This window comes from Callithrix jacchus, chromosome 1, assembly GCF_049354715.1.
Source record: "Callithrix jacchus isolate 240 chromosome 1, calJac240_pri, whole genome shotgun sequence".
Lineage (NCBI taxonomy): Eukaryota > Metazoa > Chordata > Mammalia > Primates > Cebidae > Callithrix > Callithrix jacchus.
Window position 1 is genome coordinate 17621804 of NC_133502.1, and position 25326 is coordinate 17647129.

General features: G+C 38.4%; 1 protein-coding gene and 1 long non-coding RNA gene across 11 annotated transcripts in view; both read right to left on the reverse strand.

The window, feature by feature from the left end:
* Positions 1-25326, reverse strand: part of FGF14 (fibroblast growth factor 14) — a 686012-nt gene that overhangs the window by 223818 nt on the left and 436868 nt on the right. The window lies entirely within an intron of this gene.
* Positions 1-25326, reverse strand: part of LOC144576599 (uncharacterized) — a 161068-nt gene that overhangs the window by 2150 nt on the left and 133592 nt on the right. Inside the window, exon 1 of the long non-coding RNA XR_013518767.1 lies at positions 1-25326. This exon is cut by the window's right edge and continues 133592 nt beyond it. This is a non-coding gene — a long non-coding RNA (uncharacterized LOC144576599).

Genomic DNA, 25326 nt, shown 5'->3' on the forward strand with positions numbered 1-25326 from the left:
TCTTGAAGCACTAAAAGAGACCCTGTGGGCAGAGACTTGTAGCGTTCTAGATGACCACGAGCTGGATGTGCTGCATGTGGAAGGAAGCGGAGGGTCTGCTGCCTGGGAGATTTTCATAAAAGAGACTGGCATATGCAGATAAAAAGGAAGGAAGTCAACCAAGTGCAGGCTCTCTGCTTCATTGATAATAATGAGTCTGAAAATAAAGACATATTTTAGTACATATTAACATAATTGTTGAGGACCATTTTTATTCAAATAACTGAAAACTAGTAAAATTTGAAATTTGAAACAGTATACTTAAAATGTTCTAAGCTTGCAGTATGTGTGTGTGTGTGTGTGTGTGTGTGTGTGTGTGTAGTTTTTGCTACCTTTAATCAACAGAGAAAGTCACTGTACATAAGCATCATATTTTCATATATTTCTCAATTGTAACCATTTATGGCTTTGAACTGAAATCTTACTTTATTTTATTTTCCCTGCCTTTAAAAGTTAGAACAAGAAGTAGGCTTAGAGATGATTTAAGCTAATAATCCCATTTTACTGATCAACACACTCAGGCCCCTGGAGATTAGGTAATTTGCTAAGCTCAGGGCTACCTGGCAGCAGCTCCCTACCTGAATTCTGTTCTCCTGATGTGGCTGCCAGGACCTCTCCATCACAGCTCGGTACTTCTCAGAAGACCTTGGCTACAATGCAGAAGTGTGGCCATTATACTCTCTCCAGAGCATTTCTGGAACATGGCTATCCTCTCTCTTTTCTTGTTAAGCACAGTCCATAATTTTTTTTCTATGCAGATATACATTACTACTCTTAAATACTCTGAGTTGGATATGAATTACTGCCGCTGATGTTTGCAAAATAGGCCTCCCTTGGTCAATACAGTCACAAAAATATAATTTTCAGAAAGGCCTAATTCATCATCGAATAATTCATTCAACTAATGCATTGATTGAGCACTAACTCTGCACCACTGTGCTTGACCTGGCATTCAGGCATCTCCCCTCGAGTAGTTCAGAATCCAGTGGGGAAGATGGCAGCATAAGGCTTTTGTGCCTAAGCATCTCAGATGCAGTGCGTGAAGCTCGTGCAACAACAGTGGAAGGAGTCGTCTCCACCTGGTATGGGTTGGGAATGGTCTTGTGGAAACAGTAACACCTGGAGCTGAGATTTAAAAGATGGGAGATAGTCACTAGCTAGTCAAGGCGGGTATGGGGATTGCAGTCAGAAAATGTCAAAACAGAGGAACCCCGAGTTACAAGCACAGCTTAATCTGTGAAGGTAAGTGGAAAAAACCTAATCTGTGTCAGGGGAAAGGATACAAAAAGCCTGTCAGTGACCAAATTAGGAATTTTCGATGGCATTGTGGACATTCATACCAGCTGTAGAACCAGCTGAGCTAATAAACATTAAATAATAATTCATGAAGTGCTAATTTCCATATAGGTTTGCAATACGACCCACTCAATTAACTGACTTTGTCACATCATCTCACTATTCTCATGCTCACCTCTTCCTGTGTTTTTCTATTAATGTTTGAGATATGGTCATTGGACTTAAAATGTACACATGATATGGCATCTTTATATATATGTGTGTTATATGTCATTAATTAAATACATGTGTTTGCATATATAGATACACACACATCCACATAAAATAGACTGGAGTATAAACAGTGTTTATCAGTAGGTGGTGGGTTGTAGCCCTTTATGTTTTGTATTCTTTGCACTTTTCCCCTGATTTTTCACAAGGAGCATGTGCGACCTGCATAATCATAGAGGGTTGACTTTCCTTTTTAATATAGATGTTCATTTAGAAAAGAGAAGAAAGGGGCAATGCATACATAAAGGAAAAAGTCCTTCACTGTGGAGCAAGCTGTAGATATCCATTAGCTGATTAGAGAGATTTTTTTATTCTAAATTTTAATTCATCCCATTACTCCTTTTAAGGTGAGAGTGTATTCTATTTATATACCAAAAGTCTTGCATTTCGAGTTCTTAAACAGCAAATGTTTTCCCTTCCCTTTCTGTTTCCAAGATATGAAATAGTTCTGTTCCAATAAGATCATTTGAAAAAAACAAACCAAAAGAGAAACCCAACAAAACATTTTTCCTTGAAAAATCAAGGTTGCAATCTCAGAGACAACTTCCATACAGCTTTTTAGAGATATGAGTATATGATTCATGAATTGAGAGTATTTTATAAGGTCTTATGTCAAAAACAGAAAATTAATTTCCTGCAATAAAATATTGCTCTCTTTATGGTCATACCTTAGCTCCTGGGTAAACATACTTCATTTCATTTATAGTATACTCATGCCCCCATATCCTAGTGTTAATGCTGTATTGATAAACACAGAAATGAATCTCTGTCACTGGAATACTCTATTTTCACGACATTCCTTATGTGGTTGCACAATCATTCAGTGATTTTCTTTTTAGCCTAGAGGGACTTAGTCAGTTGCAAAGTTTTTTCCATCAGCTTTCCTTGAGAACTCAGTATGAACAGCTCAATTTCATTTTCTTCACAGAATAAAATTATTTCACATTGTAGCAGTCCCTGCACATCATTGTAGATTCAAACATGCTCATGCACATGCACACACACAGACGCACACACTTACACACACACGCACACACTTACACACAGAGTTAAACTAATACTGCTAATCCCTCTGGGTATGTCAAAGAAAACAAAAATAACTGCTTCCACATGGAGTTCCAGAGGGTGATTTGTTCAATCTACATTTGTTCTTCTGCTCAAAAGTTCAGTAGGAAGGGGCCTTATAATCATCTGGTCCTACAGTGTTCTAACAACCCTGTAAAGAGGATGTCTGTTTTCCACTGAAACAATCCAGTGATTTAGAGACCAACAAATTTACCCCTCTCCTTTTTTCAGAGAGCTTGAGTTTTAGCATGCTCTTCTTAGAACTGGCCCCAAAGCCTGCTTTTCTAAAATGTCCAGTCATCTTTCACTTATTGCCCACTGGAACAAAATATTTATCCTTCTTCCATGTGATAGCCTTGAAATGTCTGATGACAAAACCTACCCTAATTATTTCTATCCCTTTAGTTTCAGGAGACCTCACTGACGTTGACCCACCCATGCGAGCTATTGTGGAGATTGCACAAACCCTGTAGGTTTTTTCTGCTTGTCTCCGGAATGCAAAGGAGCCTTTCCCAACCTCTTTGCTATTCCTGGTCCTGGTTTCCCAGCTCCTTCCATTCTCCCTCACACTGTCTCAGTTCCAAGTCCTCACTCGTTTTTCTGTCTCTTGGTTTTTCACCAGCAATTTAGTTAGTAGTTTGCATTTGCTTTCTTTGGCACTTCTTCAGAATACACATTTTGATGTTCTCTTTAGTCACAACACCAAGAGACTTCAAAATGAAGCTGCAATTATCTCAATTCACTGAAAACCTCAGGACTAGCTGCTCCCCTCTCTCCTCCTCCACCATGTTTGAAAGGCATGAGAGATTTTCAGCTTCCCTGAGTCAGGAACTTCGTTTGTTCACTGCTCTTCCAGTCTACCCTCAGAGGCTAGCATGGTGTTTGGCCCACAAAAGAGATTCAATGAACTAAAGCTGTTTAGTCACTTTGAAAGGTTGGTTTCTTCTGGGTGAGCTGGACAGGATACTGACAACCAGGTTAAAGACTCACATCAGAAATGCATTGCATTTCTTCCACAGGGAAGATGGAATAAGTGTTTCAGTGGATCTGCACCTTGCAAAGCACCTGAAGAATGCTATTGACCCATTTTCAGTTTGTGCCATGTCACTCCTGAGTCTTCTTCACCACATTTCCTATTATAAACTAGTTGATTATTTGACTCCAGCAAAGCTCCAAGAGCTGCCTATTGGAATCAAATAGGACACTTTTAAAAGATTCTCTGGCACTGGGTGGGTCTTCGTTATAAAAACTTTCTCTAAAACTCTGCAAGATCAATGCTAAATATTAAGTATTATATAAATGATCAGGCATTCCATTAAAGTTAAGACAATATCTTTTCAAAGATTTTGTGGAAACATTTTTCTTTCATATCCTGACCAATAGCTTTGCTCTGTAATTTTCCTTTTAGTTTGTTAAAAAAAGAGTTCTTTAGTGGAAGAAAGTCTGGCCCTTATTTTGAGACCAGGGGAGGAGGTATATGGTGTTCTTTTCATTGCTTTTTAAAAGGAAATTATAGGCCAGGCACAGTGGCTCATGCCTGTAATACCAGCACTTTGGGAAGCTGAGGTGGGTGGATCACCTGCGGTCAGGAGTTCAAGACCATCCTGGCCTTGAATAAAAAACAAACAAACAAAAAATTAGCCAGGCGTGGTGGCAGGTGCCTGTAATCCCAGCTACTCGGGAGGCTGAGGCAGGAGAATCACTTGAACCTGGGAGGTGGAGGTTGCAGTGAGCAAAGATCACACCACTGCACTCCAGTGTGAGCAACAAAAGTGAGATTCCATCTCAAAAAAAAATTACAAAACATAAAAATCAATAATAAAATCTAAGAATTACTTGGGTAGTACTGGGAAAGCTTTGTTTCTTGAGCCACAAATAACTACTAGCTGAGACGAACTGGGAGAAAGGCAAGTTTCCTAAAATGAAGTTATTTGTTAATTGGTTGCCCCTACACACTTTTGAGTAATCCTTCTCCCTTTTGAAATCACAGTAAATTAAGTTTTTAAAAAAAGGACTTAGAAAAAATTATAAGGACAAGAAGCAGGTTCTGAAATCTCAGGCCAAGATATATTTGGCTTTAGTGTTTAACATAGCTGACCAGTTAAGAGAAAGATAAAAACCCAATCTAGTGAATTTTGAGATCAAATTTGGTGAGATGGGAGATAGAAGCTAAGGGCAAAATGGAACCAGCTAACAGTTACAGTGATACCCTGAAGTCTTATTTCTTCCTAGGCTGTTTCTTTTTAAAATAATCTATTTTTGTCATAATCTTTCATTCTATTCATCTCCATCTTTCAGACTTGATCATAATATGAAAATGACTGGATTATTATCAGTGAAGTTAGTGACATTTTATATATTCTGTTCTTAACATTTTTAAAACTTAATTATTTAAATCCTTCTAAACAAGTTCAAACAAATACATGAAAACTAACCAAAGTTATCAATGCCCCTTTTCCCGGCCACTTTGCATGTGTTTGTAGACATTATTCTGTGTATAACTCTAACTTCCATTTGTTCTATGAATGATGAGAGGTTAGAGATTCTTCCATCGCTCATAGAACAAATGCTTTGAGAACAATAAATAAGTTGTCCAGTACAAGATTTTCAAATTGTCTTGTGAATTTGTGTTGAATCCTATTGAATTACTCTTATTAATAATGTATTGGTAGGCCAGGCAGGGTGATTCAAACCTGTAAATCCAACACTTTGGAAGGCTGACGTGGGCAGATCACTTGAGGTCCGGAATTCAAAATCAGTCTGACCAACATGGTAAAACCCTGTCTCTACTAAAAACACAAAAATTATCTGGGCATGGTGGTGAACATCTGTAGTCCCAGCTACTCAGGAGGTTGAGCTGGGAGAATCACTTAAACGTGGGAGGCAGAGGTTGCAGTGAGCTGAGATCATGATACTGCACTCCAGCCTGGGTGACAGAGTGAGACTGTCTCAAAAAAAAGAAAGATATATATATATATATAAGTGTGTCAATACGCATATATATTTACATATATAATGTATTGACACATTTATCTAATTAATCCGTGTCTCAAATTTTACATATTATTCTAATCTTTCTTACATTAATTTAACCAAATATTCTAAATATTGCTCATATGTATATATATTTGACAAATCATACTTTATGTATATGTGTTTTATATATGTACACACACACACATATATATGAATGTATAATTCAGAACAAGAAACAAATTTTAATTTCACACTCTCTTTTGGATTGTCCTTGTTGGCAGAGCATAAAACTATCAACTCTCATATCTGATTTGGTTGATATTTTTAAGTGACTTTTCTTACTACCAAGGAAATATCGGGAATATAAGAAACATTTAAATGATTTGGTAAATAAATGTGGTTGTTGCTAAATCAGAAAGCAGTCTGCAAGCTGCAGTGGCAAGTGAAGGCAGCTGATTCTTCAAAGCACAACAGAAACAAACCAAACTGTCATCTCTAAGAGAATGTAAAACAAAGTGGTACATTCATACATTTTAGTACTACCTATAAGTACTACCTATAAGTAAATGAAGCCCAAATCACTGGTATACACAGTAACTGCAGTAAACTTGAATACTATTATGTTGAGCCGTTAAGAAGCCAGACACAAAAGAGGACAATCGCGATTCCATTTTTTAAAAATGAAATGTGGTCTCCATAGATACGAGAAGAATTTTTGTCTCTGAGGTGGGAGATTGATTAGAAAGCATCAAGAGGCAACTTTTTGGGATGCTGGAAATATTTGCATTGATGTGGGTAATAGTTACAGATATTACACATTTGTCAAAATTCATTGATCTGTTTACCTATTTACTTTGTATATGTTACCGCAATATAGTGCTATCCAAAATAAACAAATAACATTAAGTCAAACGAGCATCAAAAAAACCCCACAAACTCAAATGAAGCATCAATCCCATGCACAATTTGAGTGCACGCAGTCCATATGCCCCTCATTCTACACTGCCATTTTCTATACATGAAGACCCACTGATGGTTGGTGGAGATTGGGAGAGCGGAATGTTCTCCTGCTGCAGACTGTCTGCTGGTTAAATTTTTCCATGGTTCCCACTGTTACAAAGAAAGCTCAGGTTTAGTGTTTTTTTTTTTTTTTTAATTTTTTGGTGAGAACACTGAATATGAGCTATATCCTCCTAACAGATGTTCACATGTATAATACAGTGTTGTTATCCACATACACAACATTATGCAGCTGGCTCCTAAAACTTATTCATCTTACATAACTTGTTTTAGGCTCATTGAGATACAAAAAGAGATTGTGGAGTTATAGATATAGTACATTGAACTCAAAGAAAGAAAAGAAGGGCAATTATTTCCAAAAGTATATTTTAATAAACTATTTCTTACTAAAGTTGAAATAATAAAGGGAAGCTCATCCTTTCCTAAAATGAGGCTTAGGCCAATATAGCAACCTGATGTGAGAGCAGTATCCTCCTTTCTGCCCCTTCAGGGCTACATCCAGCAGCTACCTAGGACCCCTAGAACTCACTATTGAGTCCTCACTAATCAGGCAAGTTTAACCTCTCACATTCTGTTAACAGAACAGCTAGGTGCTTCTTGGTCATGATTCTCAAGCTGACCCCAACGGCTATGGTTTGGCTGTGTCCCCACCCAGATCTCATCTTAAATTGCAGTTTCCATAATCTCCACCTGCTGTGGGAAAAATAGGTGGGAAGCAAATGCATCATGAGGGCAGTTTTCCCTACGCTAGTCTTGTGATAGTGAGTTCACATGAGATCTGATCGATTTATAAGTGTCTGTCATTTTCCCTGCTTGTACTCATTCCCTTTCCTGCCGCCCCGTGAAGAGGTGCCGTCTGCTATGACTGTAAACTTCCTGAGGCCTCTCCAGCCATGTGGAACCATGAGTCAATTTAGACTCTTTCCCTTATAAATTACTTAGTCTCAGGTATTTCTTCATAGCAGCATGAGAATGGACTAATATACCAACCAAACCCAAAGAAATATATACCCCCCAAAACAAAACATACACAGACTGTCTGTCCATCCAACAAATTGTCTCTGTTCCCCATAAAGCTTCCAAGTTATCATCAGCTACTGTGACTGATTAACTGAGGATTCATTAAATGTATCATCTTTTCCTGCTTAGGTGAGATGTCTTAATCCTTGATAAGAGACTTTTTAATATAGTATGAAATCCCAAAAGGATAATATATTGGCAGTTCTAGGGCAAGTCAATGAACGGGAAATTTTGAAGATAGTCATAGAAAGGATCTTTCCGTGATCTTAAACATCACACATAAACTGACACTTATTGAGTGCCAGGCACAGCAGCAGGCTTTAACATACCTTAACTTATTTAATCCTTGAGAGAGTTTTATAAAGAAGAAAGTCCCGCTTCCATTGTACAAATGAGGCAGGCTGTGCACTGCTATAGGGTCGTGCTGTTTGCAGTCTGCTGAGACTGGTTCAGGGTTTCTTCTTAATGCCTGACCCCTGAAGGTTGTGAGAATTTAGGTGGTAAAGAAGTGAAAAGAGCTCTAGTTGATTTCTTAGTGGTTTACTGAGAAGAGTTGAGTTTTGAGGGATGCGTAAATCCTGACACTTGCCTTCAGGTACCCTAAAAAGGCCACATCTTATATCCCTAAACATTCCTGAGTAACAGTCACTATGGATATCAGATCTCAAGTCAGGAACACCAGTTGTCAGTATCAGCCTTCCAGCCTTGTAACCATGAGAGGCAGGTGACTGTGGATAGGAAAACACTGGCATTTCACGGACATTTCAATAGTTTGTGGGGATCACAGGAAGACATATTTTAATTAGTGCCTGTTCCGAAAGATCTAGAGTGTAGGACCACCATGCTAACTCAGCACCATGAATCTATCCTCTGGGAGCTAGCTGCGTTCTTCCTGAAGTTCCCTTATTTTTCCTGTTTGCCAGAGCAAAGCAATGAATGCTATTTGTTCACTATCTTCCCACAATACTGAGCCCATGGAGTATACTGTCAATAATATGTGCTGAAAGAATAAATGAATGACTGAATGAATGAGAGAATATGCTCAGAAAGGAATACTAAATCAATTGCTACAAAGCCTTAATTTACCATTCATAAGATATTTGCAAATGAATATTCTCTTCCTAGACAGAAAAATTAATGGTTATATAGGAGCGAATCAGTTTAAAAATGCCAGAAAAAAAGGGTAGAGATGGGGGTGTCTGAAACCCCAGCAGAATGAAGACTGTATTTTATACAACTCATATCTCTGGGAAATATGAAAACTCCCCTTGCTAAAAAGGATGGTGCTTTAATTTGTCATAGCATCTCCAAGCCTGACTCAGACCTGAAACGCATTTCAGACTTGAAACCCACTGCCACTGTATATAAAATTCTCTCTTTACATCTATGTCTTTTTATGTATTCATGGAACTAATTGAGAATAACGAATGTATCAGAATAATTCCCAGTAATATATGGTATTAACAGGGAAGCTATTTGTTGCAGGCTGAATTATGTTCCTCCCACGTATGTTGAAGACTTAATCCCTAGTACCTCAGAATGTGACTGCATTTGGAGACAGGGTGATCAAGTGAAAATGAGACTGTTGGTGGGTCCTATTGTAATCTTACTAGTGTTCACATTAAAGAAAACCTGGACACACAGAGATCCCAGGGTTGTGCCCACACAGATATAAAACATGAGAAGACACAGCAAGAATGTGGCCATGGACAAGCCCAGCAGGGAAGCCTCAGAAGAAACTAACCCTATTGACACCTTGATTGTGGACTGCTAGCATCCAGAACTATGAGAACATCCATTTCTGTTATTTAAGCCACCCAGTCTGTGGTATTTTCTTATGACAGCCCTAGAAAACTAATACATTATTTGAAAATGAACTCACTTCTGTTAAAAGAAAAAAATCTGAATCAAGAAGGTCTGCCTTCACGCATTGAAGAGACAAGCAATGGCTTTACACAGGCTTTCAAACAGGGCGTCACTAAGTCCAGGTCCTCACTGGGTTCTGCCAGCCACCTACGGCTGCGTCAACATCAGTGGGTGTAGGAACAGTCCAGCCATCAAGCTTTCACTTCCGATTTCACTTGCTTGGAGACTAAATCTACTTATGAATAAATAGCACCATCTCCTTGCAGGAAGATTGCCTTTGAACATTTGCTTCATATGCAACAAAAAAGTCCACTGGCATCGAGGAGCCTGTCTGTCATGTGTATTTACCAGGAGTGATTTCTCTTTTTCAAGTACTGTTAACATTAATTATGATGAACATCTGGTAGGGAATATTTTTGTCAAATTAATGTTTATAATTTCTCCCTCAGCTTTTATCTCAAGTTAATATTAGACATGAACATGGGAGGAACGTTGATTTAGTTCCTAATAAAAAGGGCTACCAAAATACTGCTGTGCCAGATTTGTCCCAGTAAAACCCATGCCATGGAGAAAATTTTGGTGGTAGAAAATTAGTATTTATTTTTCCCTTTCATTAATTAACGAGGATTACACAACTTATTTTTCCTTCTAAATATATCCTCTTGGATCTCACAGCTAAGCACATTCTTTAATTATAATTGTTGTCCTCAGCCTAGATATCAGGTATGTCTGTCTCTCTCACCACTGCATTTCATTTGACCTTCAGTATTTAAACTAAAAAATGTATCAAACTTTGCTTTTTCCTCATAAGCTTCTTCAATTCTTTGCTGGAATTAGGACCTAAATGATAATTAAGAATTATCCTTATTAGAAAAGGGAATACTTTCACTAAGGAGAGTAGTTCTTCACTGAGGGTATTTTTTTTTTTGCCCCCCAGGGAGCATTTGATAATGTCCAAAGACATTTTCTATTTACCACAGTGGAGTGGGGAGAAGCACTGATGGCCAGGGATCTGGGAAACATTGTACATCACGCAGCACAGCCCTTTCCACAACCAAGCATTAAGCAGCCCAAAATGCCAATAGTGCTGAGGTTAAGGAGCCCTGCCGTGGAGTGAACAGAATGGAAACGTCAGAATAACATTCAATGTTTGATAAATGAAGAAATCTGAGAAGTTTCAGGTTTTATATTGATCTCTAACTTTTCCTGTGTTATACTTTATCATTCCAGAGAAACAACTGTTCAGTACAATTCTGTGCATTTCATAGATGCTCTTGATTTCCTTTGTCTGAGCTTTAGTGGCAGAATTTCTTCAGCTCTCCTAAAAATGGGTTTAAAGTTACTAACAGCACCATTACACAAACTCATTTTAATGATGATTAGAAAGAGCTTAGTAAGCCATAGGCAGCTTCCTAAACAATCTCAGTCCATTTCTTATTTTATTTTTGTCTGACTTTCCATGGTCCCAAGAGTCATAGCACATCCTCTCTGTCCATTATCTCTTATGGTAAGCTTAACTCCTACCTTCAGTAAGGTTGAGTGAAGATGTTCGACTTGGGTCAGAAAGCCCCAGGGAGTTGGATTAATGCAAGACCCTAAAATGCGCCACTGACCATGGTTGTTAGATTTGCATCTTGAGTAACGAAGTTCTATAAAAATCTTAACAATATGCAGTCATCTATTATCCTCCTTGTTTGTATTTCATAGACTATAAATGTCAGTCTGTTTTGTATACCTGCATTATCCATCTGAAGTAGTCTCACTATGAGAAGGATTCAATATGTACACTCTCTGTATTTAATCTACTCCATTGGAAAAAAAATTGAAGACAAATACCACCAGTAGCTCCTATTAAATAAAAATGAGACAAAGAAATGGCATACTTTAGAAAGAAATCGCATGAATGAAAGGATCAAAAAGTGAAGGAACCCTGATATCCAAGAGAAGAAGGAAAAACAAAAGTAGTTGGAGAAAACAATAAAATTTGGCAGAGAGATAGATGTATTACGAGGGACAGAACACGGTAATTCAGAGAGCTCTGGGTAGAATGCAGAATCCTTTGCTTCAGTTTTCTCCTTAAATTGGCAAAATGCCCTTGGCCAAGTCACCTCTCTGAACCTGCAAAAGCGACTTTTCTTGAATGATCTGACTCTAAGCAGTAAATCCCTAGTTGTATCCATCCTTGGGTTGGCTAGTAAGAAACTCCAGGATCACACACTGGAATAGGCAGGCTGTCAAATATAAGTTGAATACAGGATGAAGTACGGAACAGTACTTCAGTTTTGAAGGGGTGAGGAGGAGGTCTCCCAAAAGAGGTCCCCTCTTCCTCTGGAAGTATGCAAAAGGTGGCAGACAAGGGGCGGGGGGAGGCTCAAGCATTCAATGGAGCCATAATTCTCCAGTGGGAGATGAATGAGAAAAATATCTCCTGTGTGTACCTGTTCTTTCCAAGGTGAATGGGAAACAGTATAAGGAGAGAGGGTGGCCTACTTTCCATTCTTCAAACATGAAAAGCTTGTGCTCGCCTGAGGCTTTTATACAAATGACTTTCTTCTACCTGAACTACTTGATAGGGCTGACCTTCCTTTCATTCAGGTTTCTACTGATATCACCTCCTCAGAAAGGTATTCCCTGCCCATCCAATCTAAAGTAACTGACAATCCACAGCAACCACCTGCATTCTTTAGACCTCACCTATTTTCTTTGTCTGCTCAAATCTTTCATCAGCATAATATCTCATTTTGATTTTTGTCTTCACACATTTGATGATTAGTCTTCCTCCTCAACAGTGTAAGTTCTATGAGATCAGGGGCCCCTTAAGTTTCATTCATTGCTCTATTTATTTCCTGCTCCTGGCACAGTAAAATTCAATAAATATTTGTTGAAAGAACAAATGAAAAAAATGTAAGAAATCCTGAAAATAAAATTTGCAGGTGGGAGGATCTAGAAGACAGAAAATGGAAACAAGTATGCTAAGGGCAGATAGAGTCTTCTGGAAACACCTCTAAGACTTAGAAAGGAAACAAGACTTGATCATGCAGGTCAGGGTCAAGGGAAATCCTGAAGAGTCCACAGAAGGGTAAACATGTGAGCTGAAAGGAGCAGCACTGTGGAGAGATTTATGTTTTCAGCCTGCTCAGTCCTGATGTATAGGATCCTACAGCTCCAAATCTCAAAAAATGGAATTCATCGCAAAGCGAGGACACACTGAGCAGAGATGGAGTCACCACCTTTGCACATAATGTAACAATCGTCGTCGATATGCACAGTCTTCCTGTGTAGTGTATGCTCCCAGCTATAGCTGTAACTACCCAATCTCAAAGCTAGCACACAGCAAGATTCCACACTAGTTCTTATTTGGCCAAGCTGTATTTCTATAACTAGAATAAATTGCTATTTATGGATTTCCGTAAGTTATAATAACATGACACGACCATTTTATCTGTCTGTTCTAGTTACTTTTTCTTCCTATGGCAAAGAAAAAAAAATACAGCTTTCACCATTTACAAGTACAAATTTCAAGGAGAAATTTTGAAGGAGGAGTAACAAAGTGTCCTAAGTTACAGCGAGTCTCCCAAGAGTTACATTTGCTGGGTCTTCTGCCGCCTGTTTTTGGCATTGAACCCAGGAAGCTGCTCTAAAGCACACAGAAATCTTGTAAAAGAGGCCATTTCTAGTTAGGCTTTTGTCCAGCTGTCTAGTTAAATAAATTAAATTCTTAGATTACAAAATGTACTTCAAAGGTTTAACAAATTGAAATGTCCTTAAGTATTTCAAATAAAATAAGGAAGAATGCCCATTCCAGAAGTCCCCCACTTCTTCCAAGCCTATGATGAACGTCCTGAAAGGAATAACCCAGGTAAACGTTTGGTAATTGTCTTAAATGAGAAAAGCATGTAGTCGCCTCATGGCAACCATTGATTTCGCTTATTCGGAAGCAGTAAGTACAAACCTTATTTTGTCAAATTATATTTTTTACTCTCAATATTTAAGCCTCAACCATCCTAAAATAGGAACTGTTATTATGTTGTAATCTTAGGTTTATAGAGGCAAATTGATTGCTTATCAATCATTAATTATTGGGCTAATATAAAACTAATATTTTTCTTTTAAACAATAATGGCACCTTTTCAGATTGCGTGCCTTGAAAGCCTTACCTGAAAATGCATCTGGTGAAAGTAAAATGTTATTCTTTACATACAGTCACTGTGGAAAGTTCAGTGCAATTATCTGATTTGCCAGCAGTGGACACTGTTACTCTAGTTATCACCACAGAGTAACTAGGGAAAATCCTGTTGAATATCTCAGGAAATGCCTTCTCCTTATTCCCTTAGATAGAGCAGAAGCCTGTAACATAGGCAACTCTTCTGGAAAAACAACAAAATAAATTTTAGGGAAAAAAAATACTAGTGTTATTACTGAACACACAAATATGATTAAGAAATAAATTCTCACACTTAAACATTTAGTACTCATTTGATTTTGTTATTATTTATGGAATAGAATAGAATATCCAATCATCATCAATCTCCAGTGTACCTTATGCATCTGCAAATTACATCTTTGTGAGAAAACACTGATAACCAATGAAAGAAATATACTGAACTAAAAATCAGAGGTCCAGGTCAGTTCTGGCTTTCCAGAAACTAGTTCTAATTCTGGGCAGATTATCATTTTACCCTGATCTTAACCATCTCCTATCTGTAGAGGAAGTAGCATAACTAGAAAATGGCCAAGAACTCCTATACCGGCGTCTGTGTCTCTTCAACTCTCTCAGGATAGACTAGAGATATAAACCTATGCTACACTTGTATAATCAGGTAAGGTGTTAATTGTTTAATTCCTATCCAGAAAATAACCATTTAAAATAGCCATTCCTTCCTTAATGAGGCCAGAAACATAGGTTCCAGCCCTCAGGGTTGGCATTATGGAAATCTATCGGCAGAGCTAATGAAAACCAGGCAGCAGGCTCAAAATAGAAACGTCTTAATCCCCACTTTCTACCCTGCACAGCAGGGGGCCTCGGCTTGCCATAGTCATGCTGTTTGTGTCAAGCAAGTATTAGTATTATTCCCATTTCATGGATGAGGAAACGGAAGTACAGAACACTGGTAACTAGTCCATGGATAAGAACTAGTAAATGTGGGATCTGAATCTTGTAACTAGGCAGTCTAGCTGGAAAGCCTATACTCTTAAAAGTGCTAGGTTCTACTCTTCTTCCGGGTTCCATATATCTCTCAGTATAATACTCTCCTGTTTTAGATTTAACCATGTATCCATTGCCATCTACTAGATTGTTAATTGCTTCAAAGTAGAAAATTAGAGAGGCGTGGTGGAACGGCATGGATATAAACCAGTGGTTCTCAACTTCAAGTGATTCCCACACCTAAAGGTAATTTGGCAAAATCTAAAAACAGTTTTGGTTGTTACAAGGGGGAAGAGGTGCTACTGACATCTCGTTGGCAGAAGCCAGAGATGCTGCTAAACATTCTACAAGGCTCAAGACAGCCCCTCACAACAAAGTATTATCCACGTCAAAACATCAGTAGTTGCAGGGGTTGAGAAAAGCTGCTGCAGAGTCAGAGATGCTGGGTTTGAACCCTGGCTCTGCCACTTACCTATTGCATGCATTCAGACATCTGCATAAGCTCCCTAAGCCTCTCAATCTCCTCCCTCAAAAGCGGAAAACACAAAACCACTATCACCTGACAGTTATGGTTGTGAGATGGATTAAATGCTTTTAGATTGTGAAGTTTTCTGCGTGTTTTCAAAGACAGTGCCATACTGCAGAAAGAGCAAAGATTTTATGGCCTAAGAGGCATGAAGTCTTAAACCTTCCAAGCCCAGTTTTCTTAATCTATTAGAAAAACTGGAATGAGATAGAGAATCTCTTCATGGTCTTCCTCAGGATTAAATGAAATAATGCAAAGATTATTTGATTGTAATGTTTGACATAGAACACAACCCTAAAAGTGATTATTTCTGTCCTCGGCAGAAGCTACGTGTTATTATGTTTTACTTTTGGTCTACCTTGTATGCAAACTCTACTCTCCACAAATAGCATTCCTTCCTTTCCAAACCAAATCCAATCTTGTCCTGGTACCTAATATTTTATTTATTTAAACAGATGTCAGGCTCAATTTGACCTGAGGATCACAGTTTGTCAATCCCTGATTTGGGCTATCAAATACATATTAAAGATTAAAACTTAATTACCATATTAAAGCTCACTATTTATACCCATGTTCATTGCAGCATTATTCGTAACAGCCAAAATGTGGGAGCAACTCAAATGTTCATAAAAGATAAATGGATAAACAAAACGTGACATATACATGCAAATCAACATTACTCAGCCCTACAAAGAAAGGAAATTCTGACCCATGCTACAACATGAATGAACCTTGAGGACATTACGCTAAGTGGAATAAGCCAGTCACAAAAGAACAAATATTATATGATTCCCCCTTTATAAAGTACCTAACATAGACAGATTCATAGGTACAGAAAGTAGCAAGGTGGTTGCCAAAGGATGGAATGGGAAGAGAATGGGGAGTTAGTGTTTAATGGGTACAGAGTTTTGGTTTTGTAATATGAAAAAAAGTTCTAGAGGTGAATGGCTGTGATGGTTGCACAATAATGTGAATGTACTTAGTGTCATAAAACTGTACACTTAAAATGATTTCAGTGCGAAATTATTCATATTTTAACACAAGTTTAACAAAAAAAAATTGAATAAAAGGGGAAAAATCCAAACAAACAAGTAAGTCTTCACTATTGCTCTATTCCTGTTGTATTTTACAAGAACTGTCAGAACAGTTGGCCACACACAATTGCTGCTGGAATTGGTAAAGACGTCTGTCTTGGCAGGGATGCTGTCAGACTGTGGTAAGAGGCTGAACCTCTGGGCCTGCACCTTGGCCTGATAAAGCAACTCTTGTGTCTGCTACTGCCCTCCCATGGTCACCTCATATTACAAGCACTGCCCCAGCACCTGTTTCCCTTCTGCCTTCCTTCTGCACTTCCACAAAGCCAGGGCCAGCATCCCCATCCCTACCTTCCACTGCATTAGCAATGGGTGTTTCTGACCTGCCAAAGCCCAGACAGCTCGGCTGCTGTGACACTGCACACTTTTCAACATGGAAAGGAATAGAAGGCTGCAGTGTTTGTTAATGCCCACGTAGCATGGAGGCATGAGCAAGGTGACCTTTCATTGACCTCCACCCTCATTCTCTTGTTTACAGCCTGTTTTATACATGGGTCACTGGGGAATTTATTCTGTCTCTCATCCATACACTCTGAATCATTGTACAGCCTTAATCAATTCTTAATCAAAAATCAATTCTTTTTTTTTTTGGTCTCAAAGAAATCATTCTCATTTTCCTAATTCAAACTCATATCCATGCTAATCTTTTATACCTTGGATTTAAAGTCACCTTGGGTTGGGGCAATGGGGTTCTCACTCGTGTTTAAGATCTCATTATTTCAGCCTCATATGATCAAAGGGCAGTCTTTCCCTTTTCTCTTTTACCCTCAGAACACCCACACTTTAGAGCTGACTCTTCCAGAGAGTTTCCACAGATCTACAGTCCTGCCCTGCTCCTGTCTCTCTGTTGTCACCACATCTACCCAACTTCCTGTCCTATTGCCCTCCTGATTTCATTTAACAAAAGCAGTTGCTCCTTCATGAAAAAAGAAAAAGAGGCTGAGTCCCAAGTACCCCTCTAGAAGTTGGGATGTTTTTTGATAACAGAAATTCCAAATCAAACCGTCTTAAACAATAAGAAAATGCATTATGGAACATGCAGTAAGTCCAAAGGCAATGCAGTCCGCATGGCTGATCCAGCAATTCAACTATGTTCTCAGACATCACCCTTCAGGTCGACCCATTTCCCCGTTCTGCCATCTATGGAGTTAGTTTCTCTGCCTCAGGCTAATAGCAAAATGACTGCAACAGCTCCTGGCACCATGAACAGTTGCCATAACATCCAGGAAGAAAAGAGTCTCTCCCAGGGACAATTTTTTAAGAATATAAACTCTTTTCTCCAAAGTCCTCCAAGTTCACTGTCCAGCACTAGGTCCCATGGTTGATGCTAAGTCTGTCACTGGTGGATCATATTAAATTCAGTGGAGACTTGTTTCTGGATTTGGTGGTAGGATCATTTCCTGAGGCACTTGGCTGCCTGAGATTCAATAATTTTTACAATATTGAACCCAGTGAGGGTATTATATATATATACATATTATATATTATATATATAAACGGATGTAATATATTTATATATCAATATATAATTACATAAATACATATTTATTCTATATATTTTTATTATATATTTATATTATATATACATATTTTGCATGTATATATATTTTTGAGACAGAGTCTCACAACACCCAGGTTGGAGTGTGGAGGGCAGTGGCACGATATCTCAGCTCACTGCAACCTCCCAAGTTCAAGTGATTCTCTTGCCTCAGCCTCCCAATTATCTGGGACACCATGTCCGGCTGTGTGTGTGTGTGTGTGTGTGTGTGTTTAGTAAAGACAGGGTTTCACCATGTTAGCCAGGATGGCCTTGATCTCCTGACCTCATGATCCACCCGCCTCAGCCTCCTAAAGTGCTGGGATTATAGGCATGAGCCACCGCACCCAGCCAAGGTTATTATATTTATATATCTAAAGGAAGAACTCTTTAATGCCCAGAGTTTTTACTCATTTAATGCTGAGATTCTCTGATAAAGCAATCCAAAAGATAAATTTTTCTTTAACACATGTTGTTTCTGACACTTCTCAAAAAAATACATACAAGCAGCCAAGAAACAGATGAAAAAAAGCTCATCATCACTATCAGAGAAACGCAAATCAAGACCGCAATGGGATACCATCTCACTCCAGTCAGAATAACTATTACTAAAAAATCAACATATAACAGATGTTGGTGAGGCTGCAGAGCAAAAGGAATTCCTATACACCATTGGTGGGAATATAAATTAGTTCAGTCACTGGGGAGAGCAGCTTGGAGATTTCCCTAAGAACTTAAAACAGTCTACCATTTGACCCAGCAATCCCCTTACTAAGTATATACCCAGAGGAGAGTAAATTGTTCTATTAAAAAGACACATTTGTGTTTTCATCACAGTGCTATTCACAATAGCAAAGACATGGAAATCAGTGTAGGTGCCCATCAATGGTGGACTGGATTTTTAAAAATGTGATATGTATACACAATGGAATACTATACAGCCATAAAAAGAATGAAATCATGCCAGCTCAGCTTTGCCTTGAAATTTTGAAATAGAAACATAATCTTTCTTCAATTTTGCAAAAGTTGTCTTTTGTCTTGTTTTATTTTTTTTTTAAATCAGTGCTCTATACTCTTAAACCCAATTCAAGTAACTATGATGGTCTCATTTGTATGTATTTGAAGGTTTGCAGAAAAGATAGTTTTTGTATCTTTTTTTCATTTGTATGGGTGTGTCGGGGGCGGGGAGATGGGCAGCAACAAGAATTGGGTGATGAAGTATAAGATAATGGCACAAAGCCTCTTTCACCAGTGGTTTGTCTATTCTACGTTTAGGTTAATATTTCTAAATATGTGCCTCAGTTTTTCTCTCTATGAAATGGTCAATAAACTGTCTTTTAAGGAGACTGAAATCTGACCAGAACTGAAAAGGTGACCCGATATATTTTTTTCTACCAGGAAACTTTCCTGGTAATAACTCCAACTCTGTCCTACTTTCTAATGCGATCACTGCCCACTGTGGGCTTCCATGGTGACACAGCTCTGATGACTACTGCTTGGAGTCCTTTCTGTCTAGAAAGTTCCTTTAATATTCTTCCTGAGTGCTTCTCACAGCTGCTTGGCTGTGGGACTGCAGAAACCTGAGGGACTGAACTAGCAGTTTTTTGGGGGCACTGGATTACTATTTAGTAAACGGATGCCATTTGCAGATACCATTACTTTGGCAAGTGCTGAAAAGTAAACAGGAAAGAAATTCAGTAAAGGCACATTGGTTCTTAGACATGCATGGCCTTTAGTTACCATACTATGGGGATTTAAGAGGGCTCATGCATGTTCCCAAATGCCTGTGTTTCCCCAGAAAGATGTTAACTTACTGAAAAAGAGCTAAAGAAGAGTTAGTAAAAGATTTTGAATTGCTTGTGTGGGAGACACTAAGTTTTCACCAAGCACCTTTGCATCCATCTTTGTCAAGAGACCTTCGATCTCATTCATTGTGGCAACGTGCTCAACTCCAAAGAATAAAACCCAGCTGCTCTAAGCCAATCGTGGCTAGCCTGCTTCCCTTTTCTAGAAATTCACTTCCCCTGCTTTCCTTGAGGATATGTGCAGCTATTGGACCCAGCTGCTTTTTAAAGCAAGGTCTTGGGCAGGTGGTGGGAAGTAGGGTGTGGTAAAGAAGTGCTAGGAAAGTTTTCTTTTCCTTTTTTTTTTTTTTTTCATTTTCCTCCTTGATAAAATGACAATCCATTTCTGCCTGGCCTCTTTCTTTCTGTGGAACATCCTTATAAGCAAGAGATGCTTGGAGTTATGGAAGTCATCTTGTCCCCACCAGCTGCACAATAAGACTAGAAAAAGCCCGAGTTTCTAGTCATTAAGTCATTAAGGAGCCACTCAATAAGCCTATAATGACCTCCCTTCAGACATTCCAAGTTACGCAAACAACCAAAACCCCAACATAATTTTCTAAACCAAGATAAGAGTAGTTGGCTACTCTGTTACATGTAGCTGAATGTATCCTAATTGATATGCTTAGGTATTTTCTAGGTGTGAACAAAAAGCAACATTACCTATCCTTAGGGAAGCTTAACTCAGGACCTCCATGGACACACCTGTGTCGATGTGTGTCCTTTTAATCTTCTTCATTACTTAGTAAAGTCCTTAGTGATAGAAAGCATGCCTTTTACTCTCTTTTAATATCTTGTCTCTAAACATGGCACCTAGAGTAAGATGCTTCAGAAATAATCAATTAAAATGTCCCAGTAATATCAAACAATTTAGGATCACTGCAACCAGCCTCTCAAAGATTTCTGTCTGTGCTGTCACCACTTCAAAATACTTTTTTGTTCAAAGGGAAAAGCTAGTTAAACCAGGCCTTAGCTCTCAGCAGGTTTTGCATTTGAATGCCAAATCTAAAAATGTGATCATCCTATTCAACAGAAAACCTATTTTGTCTGTGTGTGTGTCTTTAAGGAGTTTTCAAACTAATGGAAGAAGAACAGGTTTGCAGAGATAAAAGAAAATGGTGGCTCAAGTGGTCAAATAAAAAAAATGGCATGATGCCAGAAAGAAAAAGGAGTTACTTTTGCCTGAAATGCTTACTTACTCTTTAAAGAAAAGTGTTGGGCTGTGCTCTAGAAAGTAGGTAGGTTTTTGGTATGCATTATCACTGGTCATTAGAGAAATGCAAATCAAAACTACATTGAGATACCATCTCACACCGGTTAGAATGGTGATCATTAAAAAATTTGGAGACAACAGATGCTGGAGAGGATGTGGAGAAATGGGAACACTTTTACACTGCTGGTGGGAGTGTAAATTAGTTCAACCATTGTGGAAGATAGTGTGGTGATTCCTCAAGGACGTAGAAATAGAAATTCCATTTGACCCAGCAATCCCATTACTGGGTATATATCCAAAGGGCTACAAATCATTCTACTATAAGAACACATGCACACAAATGTTCATTGCAGCACTGTTTACAATAGCAAAGACCTGGAATCAACCCAAATGCCCATAGATGATAGACTGGACATGGAAAATGTGGCACATATACACCATGGAATATTATGCAGCAATCAAAAACGATGAGTTCGTGTCCTTTGTAGGGACACAGATGAATCTGGAGAACATCATTCTCAGCAAACTGAAACAAGAACAGAAAATGAAATACCACATGTTCTCACTCATAGGTGGGTGGTGAACAATGAGAACACATGAACACAGGGAAAGGGGCACTACACACTGGGGTCTGTTGGGAGGAATAGGGGAGGGAAAGTGGGGGGTGGGGGGTTGGGGAGAGATAGCGAGGGGAGAAATGCCAGATATAGGTGAAGGGGAGGAAGGCAGCAAATCACACTGCCACGTGTGTACCTATCCAACTATCTTGCATGTTATTCACATGTACCCTAAAGCCTAAAATGCAATTTAAAAAAAAAATCTAAAATTAAAGAAAAAAACCATATACTGGGTTAATGTGGGGGTAAATAATGAGAATTCCAACTAAAGAAAATAGAGCAACAGCATGAATTTTTAGTGAAATTTTTACTACAAAAGTAACAGGATAAATGGCTATTTGACATCATATCATTGAAGACCCTGTAAATCAGGCTAAGAACATTGTCCTTTATTAAGGAACAAAAATAGAAAATTGTCTATGGTTTGTGGTCAAAGAATTATGTTCATATGATTTGATGATGTTGTAGAAAGGTGCACTATGAAAGAGGTATTATTAGCCATATGAGCACAGGTTCAGAGGCTTTACAGTCTAAAGAGAGAGATGAAAGCTTAAGCATGGGGCAGGGCAGTGGAAAGAGGAAGAGACGTAATTTAATCCCTTCACTTTTTTTTCTGTTTTCTAGAACCAATTATAATCTGTAAATTGGATAATTTTAGAACTTTATTGAGAAGCAACTCATTGATTTGATATATTAAATGGATTCTAGAAGCTCGGAAACATTAAGGAACAAGGTAGAACACTAGACTCAAATTACATTTCCCAAGAAGATTAATATTCCTTTTTTCTTTAAAAGGGATGAATTTCAATTTTTTCTTCTTTTTTATGACTGCTTGAGCTTGTTGATTTTCAGACTAGTTGATTTCAAACCTTCAGATTCACCAGTGTAGAATTTGATGTCATTCTCTAATAATAATCCGGATTTTCACAAGAATTCCAAATTGCAATCCAATTAATAATTACGTAGTCACGTCCTCATGGCCTACACTGCATCATCATCATCATCATTTATCATTCTTATGGTCAATAATAACATTAATAACCCAGACTATTCTAACCATTTTCAATCCTTACATTTGTTAATACTGGAAGGAGAATACTACATCATATTCAATTTCTTGGAATCATCTATCAAATATTCAACTATGGCCAATATATCAACTCTAGTGTTTACAGAATTTTCCAATTATGTTAACAAAACAATTCCATCTTGTTTAATACTTTGTGCTTTATAAATGTGATACAATTTAATTAAACCCAGTCAACATTTGTCAAGCGCCGACTATTTTAAATGCTGGAAGATATTTTGTTCATATTTTGTTCATCTTGTCTTTGAAATAATCATGCAAACCATGCATTATTATCCCACTTCATAGGTAAGAAAATGAAGGATAAGAAGATGATTTGTCCACAATCTTCCAAGAGTGCAGTAGCTCTTGGACAGGATACCACGCCTTTTCATTGCAAATTCAAGGCTGGCTTGTTTGCCATCCTCTATGATCATCAGATGTTTCCCTTTGTAACACACCATGAAGTTAGATTTTAAAACAAGGACTTCTCTAGATCCTGTTTTCCTATTTTACTCCTGTCATCATAACTGCTTCTTTGCCCATTTTTTTCTACTCTTTCTCTTTTTTCTGTCTCTACTATGTAAAAGAAAAAAAAAGTCTCAAGAAAAAAATGTTTTGTCTGAAGTGATTAGTTTGTTACGTAAGAATAATAAATCTGAATGATGAAACAACACAATTGGCAAAAATAACTTTTCTGTGGCTGTTTCCATAGGTAGTTAAGTGCATCATATCAAGTACCTGCTTTCAAAGAGCTCTCACTACTTTTTTTCCCTGATATGGCAAAGAACAGGCAATGATATCTATCAAGTATACCTGGCACCAAAATAAACTTCATCTAGACTATTCCTAAGCCATTTCTGATGAAGGCATCAACATAAAATTTTAAATGTATTGGAGGTTGGGTGCGGTGGCCCACGCCTTTAATCCCAGCACTTTGGGAGGCCAAGGCAGGTGGATCACATGAGGTCAGGAGTTCAAGACTAACCTGACCAACATGGTGAAACTCTGTCTCTACTAAAATTACAATAAATTAGCCGGGCATGGTGGTGGGCATCTGTAATCCCAGCTGCTGGAGAGGCTAAGGCAGGAGAATCGCTTGAACCTGGGAGGTGGATGATGCAGTGAGCCAAGATCAAGAAAGCAGGTACTTGATATTTTTTCCTTTTTAATTAATTCCACCACCTGCACACAGTTGTCAACTCTCTCTACTCAGGTCTGGGCGACAAGAGCAAGACTCCATCTCTAAATAAATAAAATGTCTTGAAAAGTTGTATAGATAGCCCATTTTTTTTACCCTCCCTCTACTATTTGGTCAGATTTGCTTTATTGTTTTACAATCTCAGAAGTGTCAACAGTTGTTCTATGTCATTTTCAGAAGTTTGTCAACATCGCAGTCCTACCCCCACCTGTTTGGTTTGCACAGATTGAAAGCCATCTTTTCTTCAGGTTCATCTGTGCACCAACGGTTTTATATTCTCCTAACTTTTTTCTGTTTATTTTTTCCTTTTTAATTAATTCCACCACCTGCACACAGTTGTCAACTCTCTCTACTCAGCTGAACACCCTGTGTGTTTAACCCAGTGGGAGATCTGAGAGCTGTTCTGGTGAGTCAGAGATGAACGAATGTCACAGCAAAGTGACAGGTGGCTTCTGAACGCCAACCCAATGTCACATTCACTCCTGGACCACCCTTCTCTAAAGGTTCCTTCCACTGATTGAAATGTGACTTGGTCAGTTGCTAGATTTCTAAATTTTTACAAACCTATTACTGTAAATTTTAGACTAAGGTATTCGTCACCCTCTGTCTATGTCTCAACAAGAAAGACTAATTGAAGTTGAGGGAATCACTAGAGATTGCTTGAACAATGTTTATAGTCGAACATTTCTTTCATGACAGCACTGTGGGCTTGACAGAAGATGGTCCTTCTAAATTTTGGAAGAAGCAGGTAAAAGCAAGGCTGGATTAGGTTCTACAGCTCAGTGGTCAGTGTTGAGAACATTCCTATAGTACTAAAGGTGCCAACTAATCACCAGGGAAGCAGATGATGTCAGACTCATCTCTGCACCATCAGAAAACCTGACCTTGACTTGTTCTGTTCAGTAAAATTACTCCATGAAGAGTTTTGGAGATCAACAATGTATGAGGCAGTGGGGAAGGGTGGTTGGTAACTGAATTTGAGGGAATAACTAGAGCCTGCTTAAATAATGCTCCTGGTTTAAAGTTTTATTTCATTGTAGCACTATGGGCTTGAGAGAAGACAGGCCCTCTTCTTAATTTTTGAAGAAACAGGTAAAAAAGCAAGACCAGATTAGGTTTTACTGCCCAATTGTCAGTACTGAGAACATTCATTTATGCTTGTGAAAAATTAAAAATAAAGATCTAAGGCTCATTAATGGTTTTCATCCTTCTGTTAGCAGTACACCTTTCTTCAATAAAAGGTTATGAGAAAGTCCAATATATAAAACTTGTGTAGGCTGAGTTATGCTCCCATGGTCCCTGAGGGAACTTGGCAGAAGACAGTTCTGAATTCACCAAAAGTATGTGTGTGTGTGTGTGTGTGTGTGTGTGTGTGTGTGTGTGTGTTTGTGGTATGTACATGTGCACAGATGTGTTCGCACATGCACAGCCCATAAGATAAGCAAATATAAGAAGTAACAAAATAGCAGTATGAGCTCTAGCACCTATGAGAGTTCAGAGGCTGAGGGAAACAAATATTGAATGTGGCTG